We start from the raw sequence: 20,175 nt of genomic DNA, 5'->3' as shown, positions 1-20,175 counted from the left end.
ACCTTTTTATATGAAAGCTATAACCAAATAGCCTAAGAATATGGGGAGGGGGGCGGGAAAAGGGAGGGGGGAATGGGTGGAAGGAGGGGGTTTGAAAAAAAATATTTGGACATTGACTAAAACACTTTGAACATAGCACATGAGTCAAAGAACTTTCAAAAGAAATTTTTTAATATCTTAAACTAAATTAGAATAAAAACACAATTTATAAACATGTGTGGTATGTAGCAAAAACATTCTTAGAGGAAAAGTTGTAGCTTTGAAACCATACATTAGCAGGAAAAGTGTTACACTGAATTAAGTTTGGCCTAAATTTGCTTTGATACGTATTTTAAGTTTAGCCTAAAACTTTCTCCATATGTAGTGAACTGTAACATAAGGATGTGTAAAGAAACTGTAACCTACTCTCATAACAAGTAGAAAAGTGTTAGGCAATCTCACAAGCTGAGTTTTAGTCAATTATACAAAGCCAGCTATTCATACCATGTTGAAATACGGGATACAACTACAACAGGGACTTTACCTAACAAATGCAAACATTATAACCTAATCATGGATGCCCATTTGAAATAAGGCAAACACCTAGTTTATCAATCCAGCTGTTTCTGTACCTTGCTTTTGTTTTCTGTTTCTGTCCACAAATGTTTGATCATGTAGCAGCCCTGCAATAACTTTGGGTCTTTTCTAATTCTGGAGGCTGTCTGATTCAATAATTGTTTATTCCTCAATTTTAATCTATTAAATTTAATTTATAACACAAATTTTTCTTAGAAGAAAGAAGACCTAAAGCCAATAATCTAAGCTTCTAACTTAGAAAACAAACACATACAAAGGGAAGCAAAGCCGGAGCTGCAGGTGCTTTTTCTGCTGATGGTGTCTCAGATTCATTCCTAAGGAACTGAGAATTTAATCTTCCAAAATGTCAAAAAGACCATCATTCGTCCCATCTCCCACCCCAGCTCCTGCAACACAAATGCCCAACACACCAAGGTTTGTGGGATACAATCCATACAGTCATCTCGCCTACAACAATTATAGGCTGGGAGGAAACCTGGACACACAGGTCACGGCATCCTCTGGTATTACATTCCCCAAACCCCCAAAGCCACCAGATAAGCCACTGATGCCCTACATGAGGTACAGCAGAAAGGTCTGGGACCAAGTAAAGGCTTGTAACCCTGACCTATAGTTGTGGGAGATTAACAAGATTATTGGTGGCATGTGGCGAAATCTCACTGATGAAGAGAAACAAGAATATTTAAATGAATATGAAGCAGAAAAAAGAGAATGCAATGAATCTATGAAGGCCTATCATAATTCTGCTGCATACCTTGCTTACAGAAATCCAAAAAGTCGTGCAGAAGTTGCTTTAGAGGAAGAGTCAGAGACAGTCGACAGAGACAGTCTCGTATGGAGAAAAGAGAACCTTACATGAACATTCAGCCTCCTGAAGATCCAGATGATTATGATGATGGCTTTTCAATGAAGCATACAGCCGCCGCCCGTTTCCAGAGAAACCACCACCTCATTAGCGAAATCCTTAGCGAGAATGTGGTGCCAGACGTTGGGCCAGTTGTCACAACAGCTAGGATGCTGGTCCTCAAATGGCAGGTCCAGTCTTTAATGGTCATCAGCAAAAACTAGAAGCTGAACTTCTTCAATAGAGGGACGACATCAAGAAAAGAAAGGGAAATCTCTGGAAAGCACAGATTCATTTAACAATGGACTTAAAAGGTCGTGCTGTCTGAAGGTAAGTGGATATGGTGAAGATTGCCGCCGAGATCGCGCAGGCAGAGAGAGGAGCAGGCCTGCAGAGGCAGGAGGCCGCCGAGCAGGTGGAGCACAGGCAGAGCAGCGTGGTTTCCAGCAGGAGTAAACGGCCAGCAAAGCTGAGGCAAAGAAAGAGGGTGAGAACGTTCCGATAGAGACAGAGGAGACACACCTCGAAGAAATGACAGCAAGCCGGAAGAATGGAGTAGAAGGCACAACTCCTGAAGACAAGGAGAGTGGGCAGGAGGGGTCAACAGTATGGCCGAGGAAGGAACCAGTGAGAGCAACAGTGCCACAGAGGAGACACCGACAGATCCCGTACCAGAAGATGAGAAAAAAAGAATAGATGTTGCCTTGTTTCATGTGTTCTAAACACTTTTTTAAAAGAAAAAATATCTTTTTTTTTTTTTTTTTGAAACAGAGTTTTACTATGTCACCCTCTCCCTAGCATCACAGCCACAGCAAGGGCCATTCTCTTGCCTCAGCCTCCTAAGTAGCTGGGACTACAGGTGCCCTGCCACAACGCCCCACTGTTTACTTGTTGCAGTTGTTATTGTTGTAGTTGTCATTGTTGTTTAGCTGGTCCAGGCAGGGCTCAAACCCACCACCCTCGTGTATGTGGCTGGTGGCATAACCACTGTGCTACTGACCCCGAGCCTGTGTGTTTTTATTTTTTTCTTGTCCCTATCACATAACTAAAGGCTTTTGGACTATTTAACATCATGAATCTAATGGCAGTCACCTTTCTTGAGCACCGTGATCATAGCTTTTTCCTTTGGATCTTGTTTCTAACATTCAACTGCTGAAAGCCTCCAAATTTAGATTAATTGAGGAAACATCCACCTCTTTTAGAGAATTATCCTTTGATGCTGCAGAATCTACTCTTACAAAGGCTTCCTACTTGGATGCTTACCAAAGCCATAGCTTTAAACCTTCCCAGTCCCCATCAACAGCTTCCTGAGAGTCTCCTTTCTTGTTTACTTCTGCAAAGGGTAGCTTCTTGAAAATATAATCATGTATGAGTATGTGTTTATTTGCTTTCCCTTTTTTACTTTTAATCAATGTCAGGTATCATGAGTCATGTTAAGGAGTTGAGTGTAGCAAGCAACTACTACACTTAGATGATATTGATCCGGGGTTAGTCTCCATAGTTAGTTACTAACTTATGAATAGTCATTAAAGTGAACACAGCATATATATGTTATCTGCTGCTTTTGTTATAATTAATATTGGGTACATTCTGGTGAATTCATCATTATTGTACAGAAAAAAAAAAAAAAAACTTTAGGCTTTCCAAAGACAGAATAGATTACAAACTCAAGGACCTGAATATTCTTGTAATAGAATAGATAACTTCAAAATGATCAGTCCATTCCAGAAGAAAAACACCTGGAAATTAAGTTCATCCCCTTGAAATGGTTTTACAATTGTTTTGAATCTAAACATTCAAAACCTCAAGGCTTAGGATCCTATAGGTCAGAGCCTACCTTTTTAATAAACTCTGAGTCTTAGAGAGTAGAAGCAAGATAGTTTGTGTCACATGTGCTTCCCAAAAACTAGAATAGATTTTGCTGAATAGTGGTATATCTGATGGTATATGTTTCTTAAAGGTCCAAATGTAATAATAAAAAAAAGGGGGCAGCGCCTGTGGCTCAAAGGAGTAGGGAACAGGCCCCATATACTGGAGGTGGCGGGTTCAAACTTCAACTGAACAAAAACTGCGAAAAAAAAAAAAAGAAAGAAAGAAAAGAAAAGAAACACACAAACAAAAAGGCAAATTAAATCAAAAGGAAGCAGAAGAAACAAAATAATAAAATTTAGACAAGATATAAATATTCAACACAGGAAATCAATAAATAAAATCTACAAAAACAGGAAGTAGTTCTTTGAAAAATATCAATAAAGCAGGTAAGCCTCCAACCATGCTAAGAAAAAAAAAAGAGAGAGAGAGGATACAAATTACTAACATATGTATTAGAAATGAAAGAGGGGACATCACTACAAATGCCAGGAACACATAAAGGAAAATAAAGAAATATTATGAATGAGCATATGTCCATAAATTTGATAATGTAGATGTAATGGAGTAAGTCCTAGAAAAATATATTTTGACAAAACCCACACAAGATGAAATAGACCATTTGAATAGGACTATACCTATTAAAATAATTGTATTGATAATTAATAATCTTACAAAACAGAAAGCACCAGGTCTAGAAAAGTACAATGATAATGTATACAAAACTTCCTTTTTGAGAGGAGGTCTTCTTATACTGCCAGGCTGGTCTTGAACTTCTAAATTCAAGTGATCCTCCTGCCTCAACCCCCAAGTAGCTGGAACCATGGGCTTCTGCCACAACTCCTGGCTACACTAAACTTTTAAGGAAGAAATTATATCACTTCCTTACAATCTCTCAAAAAATAGAAGTAGAGGGGATACTACCTAACTCATTTTATGAGCTCACCATTACCGTAATCCCCAGACACAGACATTAAAAACAAAACAAAAAACCCTGTGAATCAATATGTCTTGTTAATGTAGACGCAAAAATTCTCAACAATGTTTAGCAAACAAAATACAATGATATATAAAAATAATTATACATGACAACCAGGTAGATGTTATTCTAGATATGCCAGTCTGATTCAACATTCAAAAATCAACTCATTCTCTCTCTGTCCACTCTCCCAGACAGAAGGAGGCAGTGGGGGAAAGGAAAGGAAAAAAAAGAAAAAAGAAAGAAAAGAAAATAGTGACTAATTTTCACATAAATTGGATTTAATTTTGACCAAAGTACATTATTTGAACAATAATTTTTAATTCAACTTGTCAACATGTTGTTTAGGGTATTGCATCCTCATTTATAAGTGAAACATGTTTGTATTTCCCTTTATAATAATATTCTTTTTCCAATTCTAATATCAGGTATATCCAGATGAAGTACAATGAATTTGATTTATTTCTTCTTTTTCTATTGTCTATAAGATTTGGCATCATCTGCTTTTTGAAATTATCTTCTATTTTTGTTTATAAATATTAGTTGTCTAGTTTTTGAGACTTTGGGGAAAAAAATCAACTCATGCAATACATCCTACCAACAGACCAAGGAGGAAATACTATACAATCATATCAATAAAAGTAGAATAAGCTTTTGAGATATCCAGCACTCATTCCTGATGAAATCTCTCAGCAATCTAGAACAGAAGGGAACTTCCATAATTGAAAAAGGATACAAAAAATATAGGACTAAGTGGTAGGATACTAGAAATTTTCCTGCTAAGATGAAGAACAAGGCAAGGATGTTTTCTCTAACCATATATTACACACTGTTGAAGGGAATGCATATTAGGACAGCCATTATGAAAAACAGCATGGAGATTCCTCAAAATATTAAAAATATAATATGATCTAGTAATTTCAATGCTGAGCATATATCCAAAGGAAATAAAATCAGCCTATCAAAAGATACCTGCACTCCCATGTTTACTGCTGCACTCATCACAAAAATCAAGATACGAAATCAACTTAAGTGTCCATCAATAGGTAACTAGATAAAGAAAATTATATATACACAACAGGACAGTTTTTAGCCATAAAAAAGAATAAATTCCCATCTTTTGTGACAACATGGCCTGAAGTACATGATGTTAAGTGAAAATAAGCCAGACATAGGAAAACAAATATCACATAATCTGACTCATATGTGGAATCTAAAACAGCTGACCTCATAGGCATAGAGAGCAGGAAAGGCTCACAACAAAAGAGATACCTAATCATAGAAGTACAGAATACATCTTACACATACACACATCTTGCCACCACATCAGTAGGGCTTCTATATGTGCATCATAAGAGTGGGCTACAAAAGAAAGTTACAGGTCTCAGACCTTGTTTAAAGAAGTCTCTAGAGGAGACATCAAAGAAAATTTTAGTATCTGACACCTACAGCTACAGTATACAGTAGTGAGTATGCTAAAGGCCTTTTAACATCAAGTCCTTTTGCCCATCATGTATGGCTTTCAATGAAAAATAAATAAATAAAATGCATACTAAAAGGCTTTGAAGAGACAATATAAGCTTCAGGCAAGACTCAGATATGGCAGAAATTTTGGAATTATCAGACTAATAATTTAAAATAACTAAGATTGTTATACTAAGAGTTCTAATGTAGAGAGTCAACTACATGCATTTACAAAAGAATAATGTAAGATGGAAACTCTAAGAGAGAATCACAAGAAAACACTAGAAATTAAAAACACTAATAGAAATTATGAATGCCTTTGATGGGCTCTTATATATTAAGAGATGGGATACAGCCAAGGGAAGTACCAAGAACCTTGAGGATTTGTCATAGAAACTTGCCCAACTGGAAGGCAAAGAGAAAAAAATTTTTAGAAATTGAACCACAATATAAGGAACTGTGGAAAAATAACAAAAGATGCAATATATGCATTATAGGGATACTAGGAGAAGAAAGAGAGAAAACAACAGAAAATATTTAAGTAGTAATGACTGAGAGTATGCTGAAATTAAAGTCAGACATAAAAATGTAGATCCAGGAAGTTCAGAGAACACCAAGCAGAGTAAACACTAAATAATCTATACTTAGACTTAACATGTTCAAACTGTAGAAAATCAAAGACGGAGAGAAATCTTGTGGGACATGGTGGCTCACGCCTGTAATCCCCATGCTCTGGGAGACCGAGGCAGGTAGATTGCTTGAGCTCAGGAGTTGGAGACCAGCCTGAGACAGAGGGAGACCCACGTCTCTAAAAAAAAAAAATACCCAGGCAGTGTGGCAGGCACCTACAGTCTCAGCTACTTGAAAGGCTGAGGCAAGAGAATTGCTTGAACCTAAGAGTTTGAGGTTGCTGTGAGCTATGACAGCATAGCACTCTACTGAAGGTGACAAAGTGGAACTCTGTCTCAATAAATAAATAAATAAGAAAATTTTAAAAGAAACCAAAGTGGGGGAGTGGGGGAGGAGGGAGAATCCTTTACCAAGCAAACTTAATTTCAAAAACAAATAGAAATTAAACAACACACTCTTTTTTGTTTTTTAAAGAGGTTTATTTTGAGCCACATTTGAGGACCATAACTCAGAGCCACACCCAAGAAGCTTTGAGCAAGGGGACTCAAGGTGATGGGGTTATAGTTTAGCTTTATACATTTTATGGAGACAGGGATTACATAGCTAAGTCATAAATAGATACCTGCAAAACATACATTGGTTTGGCCCCCAAAGGTGAGATATCTCAAAGGAGGGGGGAGGCTTACAGGTTATAGATGGATTTAAAGATTCTTTAGCTGACAATTGGCTGAAAAGAGTTAGGCTTTGTCTAATATACCAGGAGTCAGTAACAAGGAATGCTTGAGTGAAGGTAAGGGTCTGCCATCAGAAACAAAGTCCCAGATCTATGCCTAGAATCAAGTGATTTGCTATCTATATCAAGGACCTGCAAGCATGTCGTTAGGCCTGTTAATGAGTCACAAAAGACATCTCTAAGAAGAGGAGAGGGGCATGATGAGGCATGTTTGATCTCCTTTCTTATGGCTAATATCTCAGTTTTAGGGATCCCGTTGGCCAGCTGCCAGTTGGTCAGCTACTAGAGGGGAGATTTACAATTTTATTTAAGTTCACAATTACCCCCTTTTTGCCAAATCCGCCACAGAGAGCATCAATGGCCAAATTCTCATTTTTGTCCTATCTGTTGCCAGGGTGGCATGGATACCTTCCCCAAATCCATCTAGGGCCTCAGTGGGACTATTGTGGCCAAGAGGATTGGATGGCCAAAAGTTCTTATAGCTAATTAAACATTTTAGGCTAGGTGGGACAGGAGGTGGACAGGCACTCATCAATCCTTTAAAAACCTAGGCACTATAAGAGTAAAAACCAAAATGTAAAAGGTAAGCCTATAAACTTAATTTCTGTAAGCATTGAGCTAGTATATTCTTTGCTTTGGTTGCAAGCTTGTAGCAAACATAGGCATGGTTGACTATTTAAGCTAAGGAATCTAGAGAATTCTGTTGTGTCACAATATTTTAGACTCTGTAGTAACTTATCCTGAGGTGGCCGATAAATTTCTTGTTACATCTCCTTTTGCATAAATCCCACAACTAGGAACAGTTGTACTCAGGAAAGTCTAAATCTCTGGGAAGCAGGACATTTGTTACGATTAGCCTAGAAAGGCAAAGTCTTCAATTTCTCATTTGTTTAGGCCTCTGTGTGCTGATCCTTGATCTGGAGGGTTTAAACTAATTCCATCCTTTCTGGCCCTTAGAATCTTTCCCATCCCCCTTCTGTAATAGTCCCTGGGCCTAAAGCAATCTTTTATCTCAGGGCACACTCGAACCTATAATTAAACTTCTGTGACCCACTTAAATTATGTTGATCAAAAAAGTAGTTAAAAAAGAATATACTTTTTATGATTTATTAACAAAAACAAAATGCAACATCATGGCCAAAAACTAAAACAAAATAATTATAATTTGTAATAAAAAGATAACAATTGAAATTTTTTAAAACTTCTGCAATATTTTTCTGTTCATTATATTTTAACATTTAATGAGATATATGAGCTTGACATTTTTTAAGAATATTTTCTTTAGGGCAGGGCCTGTAGCTCAAAAGAGTAGGGCTCCAGCCCCATATGCCGGAGGTGGCAGGTTCAAACCTAACCCCAGCCAAAAACTGCAAAAAAAAAAAAAAAAAGAATATTTTCTTTGTAAGGTTGAATTTTGGACAACCTTTTGGCAACCTTTCTTTGAGGTGCGATATTACTTAAATCTTCTTCCAAGGATTCTAACCATGATTGATTTCTGTTTTTAATATTATTCATTGCAGAAAAGTTCACTTTACACAATATGACCTTCAGAATGGAGAAAATATTTCTATTGCTTTGTTAGTAATATTTGGAAATTCATCCTTGAGAGATAACCAGAAGTTTGTAATATATTTTGTTGAATATTTGAATTGCAACCCTCCATCCTTTCCTGTTAGCTCTTCCTCTTCTGCAATATTTAAATTTGCTGATGTACATGCACTTAAAACAAAGGGATTTCTAACCCCATCCAAAGACATTTTGTCAAGTGTAGGTACACTTTCAAAAATTTTTCAAAATGTATGTACAATACATCAGAAGTGTAAAATTTGTTTAAGATTTTTATCCAGTTTATACCTTTTCACTATTTCAAACATTTCTATTTTTTCTCTTTTGGATCCTTTACTTCCAGAGCAGTAATTTTTCTCTGAAAGCAATAATTTTATCTGTAGCTGTGAAAATATTTTCAGAATTTCCCTTACTAAGAGTATTCAAACACTGAAACATCTCTGCAAGAAATGCGGCTCGATTACACCAAACCTCATTACAAAGTAAATCGCCTATTTAGAATGATGCATTTTTTTAAAAGGTTGATACTTCTTTTAATTCATAAAGTCTTGATAGACCTCTTCCTCAAGAAAACAAACTGACTTCTGTATGTAATAAGAGCTGCATATATGAAAAGCATCCATTGAGGAACGCAATTCTGCAAATCATCTTGATTGCAGTGACCTGGTGTTTATATAATTAATATTTTTAATAGTGTCATCTAGGACCTTTTATAATTTAGGCACTAATGAATTTGATGCTAGCACTTCTCTGTGTAGGAAGCAGTGTGTAAAAATAATTTTTGGATTTTTTTGTGTAAGTATAACAAATTCTTTTACACCTCCAAACATAGTCGGGGCTCCAATTATACAAATACTTATGCAAGAAACCCAAGGCAAGTAATTAGAATTAAAGTTATTATTGATTAAACTGAAAATTTCTTGGCCCTTTGTTGTTGTTTGAAGTGGTCAACAAAATAAAAATTGTTCTATGATTTCAGTTTATAGACAAATTGACTGAATGCTAAAAGTTAGGGTTTACCACTAATAGTAGATTCATCCAACTGAATTGCAAACATGTTTATTTATTTGAGGTGCGATATTACTTGAAATTCTATCTTTTCAGATAAAACCTTAACATATGGAGAAATTATATTATCTCAAAGTGGAAATTTTAAACTTTCCTTTTTGTATTCTTCTCCAAACATTGTTTTCATAATTGAACAGCAGGCTGGTAAAATAATAGATTCTGCAATTGCATGAGATTTTATATTCTTAGCTATGATTTCTGCAACTGTGTAACTCATAACTCGCTTCTTTTTCTTTATTATTTTTTTTTGCAACCCCCCACCTCCAGCATATGGGACTGGCGCCCTACTCCTTTGAGCCACAGGTACCACCCCTCATAACTTGCTTCTTATGCTTTATCTGATATTGTCGCATATTTAGTCCAAATTTTTGCTTGTTTAGCATTATTACTGAGTGCAAGTCATTTGAAATATTCCACTGGCTTTTCAAACAAGTGGGAATGTCTAGATTGTAAATGCCTCTTTAATTTGCTAAGACCCATGCCTTCATTTGCTAACATTTTGCCACAAATTATGCATGTGGGAAGTGGTGTATTTGTACATATGAAACCAAATGATAAATAATCTTCATTATACTGATGACTAATTGTTTTCAATTTAGTTGCCAATGTACTGGATGAAGCAGTATTTGACACACTAGCATCAATTAAGTTTTATTTCTTTTTTTTTTTTTTTTTGAGACAGAGCCTCAAGCTGTCCCCCTGGGTAGAGTGCCATGGCATCACAGCTCACAGCAACCTCCAACTCCTGGGCTCAAGTGAGTCTCCTGCCTCCGCCTCCCAAGTAGCTGGGACCACAGGCGCCCACCACAACTCCCGGCTAGGTTGCAGCCATCATTGTTGTTTGGCGGTCCGGGCTGGGGATTCGAACCCGCCACCTTAGGTGTACGTGGCTGGCGCCTTAGCCGGTTTCTTTACGAAAAACATGGCCAGGGCAGCGCCTGTGGCTCAAAGGAGTAGGGCACCAGCCCCACATACTGGAGGTGATAGGTTCTAATCCAGCCCTGGCCAAAAACTGCAAAAAAAAAAAAAAAAAAAAAAAAAAAAAAAGGCCATTTTAATTGAATGCTATGTAGTAAAAATAAACAATGCCAAATAAAAATAAGTAAATAAATAACTTTTTAAAAAGAAATACAGGTATTAATTAAATACACTTGGAAATTTTCCAAAACTAGGATTTGCAAGGTAATTATGCCCAAATACTCTGCTATTTCAAATTTACACAGAGCTGTATAGTTCATTCAGTATGAACTGTACCTCCTTACTACTTCAGGCACAACAAGGGATTGCTGAGTAATGTGGCTTCAGTCACTTTGGACGATTTCGCCATAAATCCATGTTTATCAGCAAATCCTTGTCAAATTGCACCATCTATGGAAGTGTGGAAAAACCTTATTTTTCAAGGCTAACTCCACCCATTTTAGAAATAAGCCAGTGTTTATTTATTATGATAATAAAACATTTATTTCTTATGACAATGATATACTCATATAGCCAATTTAAAGAAGTTCTAATTTTGATATGTATACTTATTGAGCTTTGATCTTCTTTCAAAAATAATTTAATTGGGGCAGCACCTGTGGCTTAAGGAGTAGGGCACCAGCCCCATATACTGAGGGTGGTGGGTTCAAGCCCAGCCCTGGCCAAAACTGCAAAACAAGAAAAAAAAATTAATTTATGACCTTTAAAAAAATTTCCCAGCACACCTGAGATTCTCTCACAGCAGAGCAGTGTGCTCCAGCACACCAGTTGAAAATCATTGGCCTAGAGAGAGGATGTTAGTGGCAGGTCATTGGCAGTGAATGACAGGTTGGGCTTGATGGAATTCAGTAGTTTTAAATCTAGGAGTTATCAGTTAAATATGCTATCTTCTAAAACCTGTCATAACTCTAAAAAACAAAGCAAGAGAATAAGTAATGTTTTAAGTAAAAAGTCAGAAAAAACTAGTTCAGTAATTAATTTCCATTAATTAATTCAACTTCTGTTTGAAGTTGAGTTAATGATATTCATGGACATATCAATTTTGTTTTAATATAGTTGGACATAATCTCCAAAGCTATCAGAAATCTATATTCAAGAGAACTTGGCAGTCCTTTTTAATTTTTGCAGTTTTTTGGCCAGGGCTGGGTTTGAACCCTCCACCCTTGGCATATGGGGCCAGCGCCCTACTCCTTGAGCCACAGCACCGCCCTCCATGGCTTTTTTTTTTTTTTTTTTTGAGGAGCAACTTTGGACCTAGTCAGTTAAAAGAACACTTTGAGAATCTTAGCAACAGCAGGAGAAATTTTCTGACCATATTAAGTAATTTAGTCATATCAAGAAAGACCAAAAGCACCGTACCAAGTTGTATTACAGGAAAATATCATCTCCCCAAACCTCCAAGACAAAACATTCTAACATCAGACCCAGAACCAGAAGGGGGAAAAGAAGTAAATTATAGGAGTTGGATGAAAGGTTAAGGTAGAAGTTACCTTCCTAGCCCCCTTAAAAGGAAAAGCTGATATCAGTAAGACATGGAAGAGGTTGTGCTGTCAAGATCCAAGTCTATCAATTTAAAAGGAAATAGCTTATAGAATTAGCATAAATATAAGATGTCATTTCATTAAGAGCAAATTAATACTAGAAAACATTTTTATTTTAATATTTTAATAAGTTATAGCCAAGTTGATCACATAAAAAATTCCTTCATAAATTTCCTTTTATGAATCTATCCCAGCTCACTCAAACTATTCTCAAAAATTCTTTAAGTTTTCTATGTCTATCCCAGAAGGGTGTGTATCCTTCATTTACCCACAACTTTTAGCACTAGGGTAGGCCCACTTGTAGCACAAATGTAGACCAAAGTTGCAGTGGAAATGTACATAGCCACTCTCAATGAGTTTCTTTTCTCTGTAGAATGGGAAAGTTGCCACCTCTCTACATAAATATGAAGACTCCATAAAATTACTTAGGCCAAGTGAAAATTTCAAATGTCCCTGGAAATTTATATTTTCAAAAGAGCAATTACTTTGTAATGCAGCCTTGAACTATTTTTGCAAGGACTGTCAACCCACAAAAGTACCTTCAAACTTCAGTTTTGAGAAGCCTGCTTCTCAAACTGCTTGTCTTAGTGAAAATACACTTAAAAGTGTTGCCTCTACCCACCCCATGGCTTTTGGTCAGGAACTTTATGGAGAATTACACAATGCTTAATATTTTCCAGTGCTGAGTAGCCCTATTGAAATTAACAGGCATCTAGAAATTAAATTATCTTTCCTCCATAGCTGTATCTGTAACAAGGAGATTGTTGAGTTATTATTTTATTTCAAAGCTACCTGACTTTATGCACATCTCCAATTTACTAGTGGAGCTGAACTAATCTGTGTAGATTATGAACACAAGCAAATAAACTATTGTAAAAAGGAATCTATTTGCACTTAAAAGTTTCTTGTACATCTAGAAGTTGTTTACTAATGGCTTAGTAAACTAAGTAAACTAATGACTTAGTATAACTAAGAGTTATTTATGACTACTATGTCATCCTTGGTAGAGTGCTGCGGCATCACAAGTCACAGCAATCTCAAACTCTTGGGCTTAAGCGATTCTCTTGCCTCAGCCTCCCAAGTAGCTGGGACTATAGGCACCCACCACAACACTCGGCTATTTTTTGGTTGTAGTTTTCATTGTTGTTTGGCAGGGTTCAAACCTGCCAGCTCCGGTGTATGTGGCTGGTGCCCTAGCTGCTGAGCTGCTGGTGCCAAGCCTGTGTTGTATTTTTTTAATGTTAAATTAAAAGATGTTGAATATAAACTCTTACCAAATATATATGTGGTTGTGTGTGCACCTATATGATTTTAATTTGTTGCTGAAGTATTCTTTCTGGGATTGTGGGATTCCACTGCTTTTTCTCTTTTCTTTTTTGTCTCTCTGTGTGTTTTCTCTAGTTGCTAGAGATATGGGATACAATTTCAAATGAATATACTCAGATCACAGGTTACAATCAAACCATCTTGATTTGGGAAGTGGAAAGAAACTCTAACAGAGAAAGTATGTTGTAAACTTAAGACATTATTGAACAGATCTAAAGTGATGTTCCTGGCAATTTCAATGTTTTTTTAACAGAATTCAGGTAGTTAGTTAGGCATGAGCAGGGTGGATGGTGGGTACTATTTTGAATTGGTATGGATCAGGCTGGCCTAAGTTGTTATGGGAACAGGACTAATGAAGACCCTACAGGTATGGAACCTTGTAGGTGAGTTGCCTTAAGTTAGAGGTCAATGTCCCAGGAACTTTCTGAGATGGACATACCAATATGATCATATTGACTTTGGCAAATAACCCAGTTTATTTGCCAAAGATTACTAAATTCATGTGAACTAGAACTGCATTTGGGTTTGTTTAATTAACTTATGAGTGTCTCTTATTTGTAATCCAACTCAAACATATGTAGACACAAAGATATAATACATGGACACACACAAAACATGTCTAAATAAATACACTCCTACACACTTGCACACAAAGTTCAAACAGATTTTATCTTAGAACTCTAGTCATGAGGTAATAACATAACACAACTCAGCAGTTTGTAAAAGACAACTCAATCCAAATTTCTTCTGACAGAACTGTAACTTGTTCACATGCTAAAGCTTTAGTTGCCTTGATAGGTAACCTAATTACACATGTGGATCAAACCTAATTACACATGGCAGTTTGATTTTAAAAACCTCTTTCATCTTGGATGTGGGACATAACTATAAGAAGGACTCTCTACAACAAATGCAAATATTTTAACTTAGTTGTTTGTATTTCACATTAACCTGAAATTTGAAAAAGAAAAAAACATTTCATCCTTTTTTTTTACTTCAGTTTAAAATGAGTCTCTGTCTCTTTTTTTATAATGTTTACATTTTAGCTACAAGATCTCTAGGCAGCCTTTAAGCTGCAGATACAATAAACAATGAGTTTTATGTGAACATCAGTGGAAAAAAGATAGCAGAAAATGAAAGAGATAGCTTGAGAGACATTTAAGCTCTATAATGGCAGGTCGACCATTGAGCTCTGAATTTTCCTTGATATAATTTACCTTCAGTAAAAATAGGGGCATAAAAATTAGCCATAACCAGCTAGTGTCCTAGAAAACCTGGCATGCCTTTGACCCTTTCCATTTATACAAATAATTGCAAGAAACTAACTTAGGTGCCAGAAGGGGGTGGTTCTCCTTGTCCTTCCTCATTTTTAAAGGATTCTTACCCATTTGTTTTTCTTTTTTGGAATAAGGAACCAATTGGAATTTGGTGTAGAGGAGCAGAGTGAGCTCTTTGCCAATGATGTTTCTCAGTGTTGGACCACGGAGCCAGTCTCAACTCTCTTACATGTCTCAGTTTCTCTCTCCTGGTGTCTAGAACTGCTGAGAGGGCTCAAAACACCAAGTGATCAGCTCTTATATGTTTCCCAGACAAGGTTTATTTTAATTAATTCTGTTGAGGTGTTCCCTCCAGGGCCACTCTGGCCTTGAGGGATCATCCCAGGGGACTCCTCGTCAGGCCTCTAGGGAACCAGGGGTGCCTTTTGGCTGGGAAGAATAAATGTCCTTTGACTTCAGACCTGAGAAACTCAGTCTCTCATTTATCTACAAAAAATACAGTTCAGTTTCCTCTTTCACAAATGCTAAAGATCTTCAAAAGAGAAAAATAAGAAAGAAAGAAAACCTCATTTTATACCTGAGGAAACTAGAAAAAGGCAAACAAACTAAACTTAAATCTAGCAAATGGTGGGAAATAATAAAGATTATAGCCAAATGAAAAAAAAATGCAGAATGAGAAAAGGAGAGATGAAAATAAAACAAAAGGAAGATCTTTAAAAAGACCAATAGCTAAACTGACAATGAAAAAAAAGAAGACTCAAATAACTAAAGTCAGAAATGAAAGAGGAGACATCACTACTGATTTTACAAAAATAAAAAGGATTATAACAGAGAACTAACAACAAGGGTATGCCAACAGATTAGATTGCCTAAGGGAAATGAGTAATTACAAGAGGGATTTTACCTACCACCTGCAATCTGTGTAACCTAATTCTTTGTACCCGCAATGAATCCCAAGCAATAAAAAAAAGGAAAAATAAAATAAGATAACACCAAAAAAAAAAAAGTATTAAGAAAACATTTATAACAGCACCAAAAAACATATATAATATTTAGGAATACACTTAACTACAGAGGCTAAAGATTTTCACACTAAAAACTACAGAATATTACTGAAAGAAATTAAAGAGGATATGAAGAAGTGAAAATTAATGTTGTTAAGATGTAAATATTAGATCAAGTAGCTGAGACTGTAGGTGCCTGCCACACTGCCTGGGTATTTTTTTTTTTTTTAGAGACGTGGGTCTCACTCTATCTCAGGCTGGTCTTCAACTCCTGAGCTCTACCTGCCTTGGGCAAATCTCAATGATGATTTTTACAGAAATAGAGAAATACATCCAAATACTCATATAGAATCTGAAAAGACCTCAAATAACCAAAACAATCTTTAAAAATGCCAGAAATAGATATGTCACACTCTCTGATTTCAAAGTTGCTACAAAGCTGTAGTAATCAAAATAGTGTGGGAACAGCATTAAGAAAGACATACACCTAAACACATGGAGTACAGAGCCAGAAATATATCCTTACATGTATAGTGAAATGATTTTTGACAAGGGTATAGGTGAAAGGCCTATGCTTCTGGCCAAAAAAGCTGTTTGAGAGAGAGCAGTGAAAAGACTTTGTGCAGGCATACTTGTGAAAAACTGAGGCAGAATCTCATATGGCCAGGTTGGTTGTGGGCCTAAATACCCAGGGTTGGCCTGGCCAGTTGTGAGCTTAAAATCCCCCTGACTTAAGGCCCACATGGGACTGGAGGTTTGCAAACAAATTTCTGTATGCTCTAGAAGTTTCTTTATACCTTGTTTAAAGATCGAAGTAACTGCCTCCAAATGGTGACGTCAGTAGGACAGATTTTCAAACCATCTCTTTCCTCCATAGCCTCAGGCTTCATCAGATAAGAATAAAGAAGTAATGGCTGACAACATGTTCTCCATTAAGTTATGTTAAAGGGATTATGTTCAAAAGGATTATGTTAGATAAAGTGATATCAGTTAAACCAGGTTATATTGAAAAGGTTATGTTAAAAGGTGTATGATGGGTGGATTATCAGATTACTAGGGAGGAGCTACTCACCAGGTAGTCACAAGATGTTTAAATGGATTAATGAAGTCATTGATGTTCAATGCACATGTGCAGAGGGAAGTCATTGATGTCCAGCGTACACGTGCAGAGGGATTGTAATGAATATTAATGAGGTCATTGATGTATAGTGTGCATGTGCAAAATTGACTATATAAACCAACAGCAAATAAAGAAGCTTGCCATTTTGCCTGAGTGAGCAGATGGTCACCTTTATTTAAAATACAATTTCAATAACCATGCTTATTCTCTGCAACACGGCTTTTCCATGAGACCCTAACAGCAACACAAGGGTGCCAAGACCAGTCAATAGGGAAAGAACATGCTTTTCAATAAAACCTTCAGGAAAACTGGATATCTGCATGCAAATGAAGAAGTAGGATCCTTCCCTCACCCTATATACAAAAATTAACTCAAAATGGATTTTTAAAAACCTAAATGTAAAAGCTACAACTATAAAACTTCAGGAAAAAACATAGGAGAAAATTTCATGATATTGAATTTGGGAATGACTTCTTGGATATGACAACAGAGAAAAATAGATAAATTTTGAACTACATCAAAATTAAAGTCCTTTGTGCAACAAAAGACATGGTCAATAGAGTGAAATTGCAACCACCCAATGTAAGAAAATGATTGCAAAATACATATCAAACAAGGTATTAACATCCACAACATATTTTTTTTTAAAAAGCCTACAAATCAACAACATAAAAGCAAACCATTCAATTCAAAAACAGGCAAAAGATTTGAGCAGACATTTTTTCAAAGAAGATGACCAACAAGTACATGAAAAGATACTCAATATCTAGGATTATTAGGGGAATGCAAATTGTAAGCCCAATAAGATTTTATATCAGCAAGATGGCGAAACAGGAGTTCTCTTGCTCAACTCCCCAGTACCTCACAGAAAACCAACTACAACTATTAAAAGACAAGAATACCTTTGTAAATATTGCAGAACTATGGAGTGATACTAAAACACTCACTTGAACTCCAGAATTGAGTAAAGTGGCATTCAAAGAATAAGAAGAAGGAATAGTTTCTCTTTTATTGTATCACTTCTCCCTAAAATATGCACATTATCATATGCAGAGGATTCCCCTGGGCCCATGGTTTTTACGGTGGGAAAAGAGAATTGGAGGTAGACATTCAACTCTATTACTGTAAATTCTAAGACCCTTCACAGGAGTCTTATTCTCATCTCATCCTACAGGAAAACATTGGGAGTGTGGACAAGTCTAGACTACCTACAATCAGTTAAAAACAAAGAATAGATGAGGGGCTCACAATAATCAGCACTCAGATTTGGGTGGTTGCTCTGAATTCTGGTCAAAGTGAAATGAAATGGCAGACACGAGAGAAGGATGGACCCCACTTCAGATGTAATTAATTAATAGAAATTTATTGATAATTTGATACACCTGCAGGTGCACCTATGGGGGCTGATACAATAAGGCAAGCAGCCTCAAATAGAGGGTGAGAAGTTCTTTTATACCATTGTTCTGCATAGTCATGCGGGGTCAGCAAGCTAGCGCAATACAAAAGCTCAATCATTGCGGTTAGCACAACTCAATATAGCTCAGGGGTCACAAGGTAAGGGTACATCATTTACACAACTTAGGGTGGGGGTACATATTGTTTCATAAATCACAAGATACATCACAAGTACATTACTTCATGATCATAAAATGAGGGTCACATAGTTCAGGGGTACAAAACAAATGTTAGGTAATTTTCTGAGAACAACGTGGGACCTTTTCATCAAGGCCTCAACCCTTCCCTTCATTCAGCCCCTCCCTGCATACCTGCTTAATTTCAGGCTGCTTCTTTACCCTTGAGGGGGCTGGGACTAGAAGGCTTAGGAGAAGTTTCCTTTACAAGGGTAAGGGGCTTGTTCCCCACTGGTCCTAGGGACGGGGTCAAGGGCTGGGGGCTTGGTTATTACAAAAGAAAGCACCACACCAATAGACTAGCCAACAGCATAGCACTTCAGGGACCATCCTCTTCAGATCTGCCAGGCTCAAGAACTTAGCCAGCTTTTTTGTGCAGGTTCAGTGTTCTTGTTAAGCTTTCCCCGGTCAGGGAAGCAAGTGCAGATCAGCATTTACCCGCAGAAGGAGTATCTGCTCCTGCCCAACCCCAGTGGCCAAGAGGTGGTCCAACTAAGCCCCAGTGCTGTCTTGTAGTAAGCCTTCCCTAGGCTAGGAGGCAAATCCAAGTCAGTGCTTACCTGTAAAAGAAGTGTCTGTCTTTCCAAGCCCTGGTGCTATCATTTAGCTATCACTATGTTAGGAGGAAAGTATATGTCAGCATCTACCTGTCATGGGACCATCTGGCCCCACTCAATTCCAGAAGCTGACAGGCAATTCCAAGAAGCCTCAGTTCTCTGTCTAACTATACCCTGGGACAAAAGGCAAGCCCAAATCCATGCACATCTCTGGAGCATAGACTCTGGCCCTGCTCACCCTAGCAGCAATCCCAGAAAACTTACCCACACTCAGGAACACAGCATGCAGACCTGCCCAAATCCAGAGAAGACAACTTGCAACTTTTCCTAATTAAAGACAATTGCAAAGCTCAGTTAGCAGCTCTGCATGACTGCAAAGTCCAGCCAGTTGTCTCCCTAGACCACCAAGCACAGCCAGCAGTAATGTTATACTTCAGAGCACAAGAAACAATCTAATCCATCTAATAAAACTGACACCAATATCTGCCTATCCAGGGCAAATACAAGATAGCTATGTAGAATTTCAGCTAGACTAAATAGTAAAGTTGTATCATCACTAAAGAGCACCTGCAAAGTCTGAAAGAGGTAGCTGTCCTTTCAAAGACACAGGCACTAACACGGGACTCTGTATTATGAAAAATCAGGGAAATACGACACTACTAAAAGGCACTAATAAAGCTCTAATCATGAATCTAGAATAAATAAATATCAGTGAGGCAACTGGCAAAGAATTTAGAATAAGCTTCTTCAAGAACTCCAAGGTGAAGAAAGAATCAGTGAACTCAAAGAGAAGATATTTGAAAATATTCTGTCAGAGGATAAAAACCGGTTGAAATTTGTTTTGTGTTCTAACACATGGTCTGTCCTGGAGAAAGTTCTATGGGCTGATGAAAAGACTGTGTATTATACAGTTGTTGTGTCTAATGATTGGTTCATTTGGTTTATAATGCCTTTTAAGTCTGTTTGTTTATTTTCTGTGTATATTAACTATCCAATACTGACAGTAAGGTAT

The 20,175-nt window shown here is 37.0% G+C and overlaps 1 pseudogene; it reads left to right on the top strand.

Annotated features, from left to right (window-relative positions):
• Positions 1-919: 919 nt before the first annotated feature.
• Positions 920-2,142, top strand: LOC100958546 (annotated as a pseudogene).
• The last annotated feature ends 18,033 nt before the right edge of the window (positions 2,143-20,175 follow it).

Source organism: Otolemur garnettii, unplaced genomic scaffold (genome assembly GCF_000181295.1).
Source record: "Otolemur garnettii isolate 467f Iridium unplaced genomic scaffold, OtoGar3 scaffold00006, whole genome shotgun sequence".
NCBI classification, from domain to species: Eukaryota; Metazoa; Chordata; class Mammalia; order Primates; family Galagidae; genus Otolemur; species Otolemur garnettii.
This window is presented reverse-complemented; position numbering and strand designations above follow the sequence as displayed.